At 46.4% G+C, this 4,566-nt stretch overlaps 1 pseudogene; it reads left to right on the forward strand.

Moving 5' to 3' along the window:
• Window positions 1-1,821: 1,821 nt before the first annotated feature.
• Window positions 1,822-3,582, forward strand: LOC136482286 (pentatricopeptide repeat-containing protein At1g28690, mitochondrial-like; annotated as a pseudogene).
• Window positions 3,583-4,566: the final 984 nt, after the last annotated feature.

Below are 4,566 nucleotides of genomic sequence, written 5' to 3' on the forward strand. Positions count from 1 at the left end.
AGGCCACCCACGGGCCTCCCCCCATGTGCCATCACAGCAGGTTCACACGCTTTGCCTCCAGGCTAGGCCTGGCCGCTGCTGTCGCCGTGGACGAGACGACGACGACGACGAGGGAGCTCAGTGTGACAGTGTCCAGCTGCAGAGCTGCTGTGCCGCTTCTGCACCTTTTTAGCTGCCATGCCACTGCCAGGCACGTAGGGCATGTTTGGTTGGAGGTTTGGCATCTTGCCTAGCAAAAACTGATGTCTGAAAGTTGTCTAAAAAGTTAATATTTTTTTCTTAGCCAAGCAAATATAAAAAAAGATATGTTTGTCGGTGCCATGGACCTGAGAAGCTATATGATAATTAAATAATATAAGGATAATATAACTTTAACACTTATGATTAAATAATATAAGGATAAATAAAAGTTTTAAATAAGAAATAAGATATATAAATAATCATAATCTAGATTGCAAAATAAACTTTAATTTGATGAACAATAAAAATCTTTTCCACGCATTGGTGAACATTAATAAGGTTATATATTTTTTTCAACTTGCACGTTATTTGTGGGCACTAAAAAATAGGACAGAAGTTAACTATTAGTACAAAATATGCACAGTAGCTAATTAACTTGAATTAACTTTGATGCTTTACACAGCCCGGCAGGTTTGCTTGTGTCAGGCGCTCGTTTTTGGAGGCCTGAGACTGCCCTCCGATGCCTGGACCAGGCAGGTGGCCAGGTCTGCATCCAAATGAATCTCAGGCAAGACACAGGCAGCCATCCACCCAGACAGATGGACTCAGGCACCATCCAAACATCCCCGTACTCCGTACGCAGGCAGGCCGAGGCAGGCGAAGCACCCGTGCACAGTTTGCACATGCGTCCATGGCAGCATGGCCAAATCGCGGGACGCCCACGCCACTGCTCTACCCTACCATCGTTTTCGGCTTGCTCGTGTGGTTCTTTCTCCTATTTCTTCACACACATGCATCAGGATTTTTTTTTTGTATGAGTGGTATATATTTAATGAAGGACACTACTTAATAATGTTTTTCTGTTAAAAGATACTATTTTATTGTGGTAAAATATTTTCTAAGAGTAGATAGACTGTGAGAGAGAAGTTAAAAGTGACCATTATACCCCTGACTATTATACCACAAACTTAATAGTTATCTTAAAAAATTCATAACTTTTGCATATGGAGTTGGATGAAGGTGGGTTGAGTTCTATATAAAAAGTGTAGAGCCTAATAAGATGTACAACTTTGTAAACCCTTTGTCCTTGAATAAATTAGTTTCTAGAGTGGCCTTAAGTAATTTTTTTTTGCGTTCAACCAATTTATAGAAAATAGCATAAATATCTATGAGACAAAATAAATATATTATGAAAATCTTTTATGATGTATCTAATCTAATGATATTAATTTCTTAACACTTTTTCCTATAAATCCGATCAGTTTAAAATATTTGACTTAAGATAAATTTAGGAATTTATTTTTTTCCCACCAAAGATGAATCGAATTTAATTATTCATGAGCAATGAAATTACAAAAGTTTAATTTAGAAATTGGTTTATAGTTGACAATTTTTTTTTGAAATTATTTGCAGCGAATATGTTTTTTTAGTGGCATTTGCAGTGAATACGTAATACATCGGCCGATACCGATGTGGCCGGTTAGTCGATAGGCCCAACCCAATTATCCCCTGCGTGTGCGTCGCCTGCCCTGTTGCTCCTGGGCTCGGCATCGGCCCTGACACTACCACACCGCAGCCACGCCCGCCGGCCGGCGACGAGCCTCCGTGCCGGCTGAGAGAAACAGACGAGCAGAGCTAGAAATGTCAGCTCAGAGAAACAGGGCTCCGACCCACCCGTGCGATGGCTCGCTGGCACCGCGCGTCCCTCACCACCTCCACACCGCCACCGCGCTCGCGGCCGCGGTGCAGGGCCTCATCGACGCGTCCCCGCCGTGGGCCGAGTTGCAGACCCTCCACGCGTAGCTCCTCGCGTCGGGCCTCACCGGTAGCGCCGACCTCTCTGTCAAACTCCTCGTGCCGCACCATCGGTGCAGCTCCCTCCACAACACCCGCGTCGCGTTCGACGGAATGCCGAACCCGACCTGCGCCGCGCACAACTACCTCGTTGCGGGATACTTCCGAGGGGGCGGCCCGCGGAGGCGCTCGGGGTCGTGCAGCGGCTCGCGGCGTCCACGGGGCGGCTAGACGTCTTCGCGCTGTTCATGGCGCTGAAGCTATCCGCGGCGCTGGCTCTGCCCGACGTCGTCGCTAGGGAGGTCCACGCGCGCGTGCTGAGGTGCGTTGCACAGTCCGACGAGATCCTATTCGCGGCCCTGGTGGACACCTACGTGAAGAGCGGGTCGCTTGGGTACGCGCGCCGGGTGCACGGTGCGATGCCCGTGCGGAGCGTGGTGTGCTCCACGACGCTGATCGTCGGGTGCATGAATGAAGGGCTGTTTGAGGACGTCGAGGCAATATTCGAGGAGATGGAGGGGAAGGACGACGTGGTGTATAACGCCATGGTGGAGGGGTACAACAAGACGGAGGAGACGGTGGAGGGCTCGCTTGAGGTGTTCAAGATGATGCAGCGAGCAGGGTTCTGGCCCACGGTATCGACATTCGTGAGCGTGCTTGGGGCCTGCTCACTCTTGTCGTCGCCAGAGCTCGACGAGCAGGTGCATTGCCAGGGGATGAAGAGCGGCCTAGTCTTTGACATCAAAGTTGGAAGCGCTCTGGTCAACATGTATGCCAAGTGTGGCCGGGTGGAAGACAGCCATAGGATCTTCAACCAGATGCCAGAGATGAATGTGATCACCTGGACTTCGATGATCGATGGGTATGGGAAGAACGGCCTCTCTGACGAGGCCCTCTAGCTGTTCGGCAAAATGCAAGAGCGGCGAGATGTGAGGCCGAACCACACCACCTTCTTGAGCATTATGTCAGCGTGCGCACATGCTGGGCTGCTGTCTCAGGGCCAGGAGGCTTTCCAGAGCATGCAGAGTGAGTACTTGCCGCGACCACGGATGGAACACTATGCATGCATGGTGGACTTGCTGGGTTGATTCGAAAGCGTGCGTCAGGCCTATGACTTCGTCCGAGGTATACCGGTGAGGCCAAACTCTGATGTGTGGGCCACGTTGCTCAGGGCGGCTACACTGCACGGGGATATGGACATGGCCAACATTGCGTCGAGGGAGGTCTTCGAGCTGAGCCGCAAGGGGAGACCGGGTGCCTACATGGCATTCTCCAACACACTTTGCGGTATCCGGGAAGTGGGACGGCGTGCAGCGACGGAGCCAACGGTGGGGCTGAGGGGGCTCTAGCCCCCCTACCGATCTTGGGCACGTGGAGCCCCCCTAAGCCCTCCCTTAAAATTTTATGCATATATGTATTAGGTAGAAGGGGCTAAGGTTAAGAGAAGATAAAAAAGTCTTTATTATTTTGTTTAGCCCCTCCTAATTTTTTTCTGGCTTTGTCCTTGACGGCGTGCACGATGTTAGGGAGATGATGAAACAACGAGGCGTGCTGAAAAACACTGCCTGCAGCTGGGTTGGCTATGAGAACCCGCTGCTTGTCGACTGAGGTACAGGTAGAGTTTTTGCCTACCCATACCATGTAAAATTTCTCATGTAACATTTTAACATCAATCTATTGGAGAACAATTCATTTTTGCAATTCATATGATATAGAATCTATAACAAGTGTCATGCTGTGGGCTTACAACTGAGAAGTAACTTCTTTGTATTCTAATAATCAGTAATTAGCGTTCCAGAAAAACCAGATAGATCTGTTTGTTAATTTAGTATCCTAATTTCTCTTCCCTAATTGTGTTGGTTATAATCATATCATATTCATACATCATGATCTCAATGAAATTAGTGAAGAAATTATTTTTATGCTGGATCATGTTGCTGCATTGTGCAGGCTATGCCAGTTGATATATAGGATATATACTCATATAGACTAATGATTGTGTATAAGTTTTCTTCTCAAAATGACGTGACATTTCCATCAGTTTAATCCTGGTTTGCTGCAAACTGAATTTTCTTAAGCACTGTTTTTGTAGGTTTTATTGCCTGGAAAGCATTACTTTAGAGGATCATATCTGCAAAAAAAATTAGGTATAAAATCTCCATGCCGCTCACCAGTCATCATTTGAATTTTGAGAAGTATTAGTTTTTAGGTCTAAAATCGCTGTGCTGCAGATCATCAGATTTATTGAATTTGTGCAGATTAGGAAGAATGCGGTTAAGGAAAAAAAAATAAAACTATACTTATACTAATTCGTTGTGCTAATTATAAGGAATCCAGAATTGCAACACTCTAGTTTCGTTTTTCTAAATTCATTTCATTATCAATTTTGTTTGTTTGTACTAATTCCAGGAACGGTCATGGTTGATATAGTTATGAGTGAACGCGGACACAAGGCACCAGAGAACCAGAACAGTCCCTTTGAAAGAAAAAGAGAGAACCAGAACAACATTTATGAAGCATGGCAAGTTGTCTGGTTCTAATTATTGGAGTATATTTAAATTTCATTTATCGAATGCTTCAATCGATTGGCAC

The sequence above is a fragment of the Miscanthus floridulus genome, chromosome 9, assembly GCF_019320115.1.
Source record: "Miscanthus floridulus cultivar M001 chromosome 9, ASM1932011v1, whole genome shotgun sequence".
Taxonomy (NCBI): Eukaryota; Viridiplantae; Streptophyta; class Magnoliopsida; order Poales; family Poaceae; genus Miscanthus; species Miscanthus floridulus.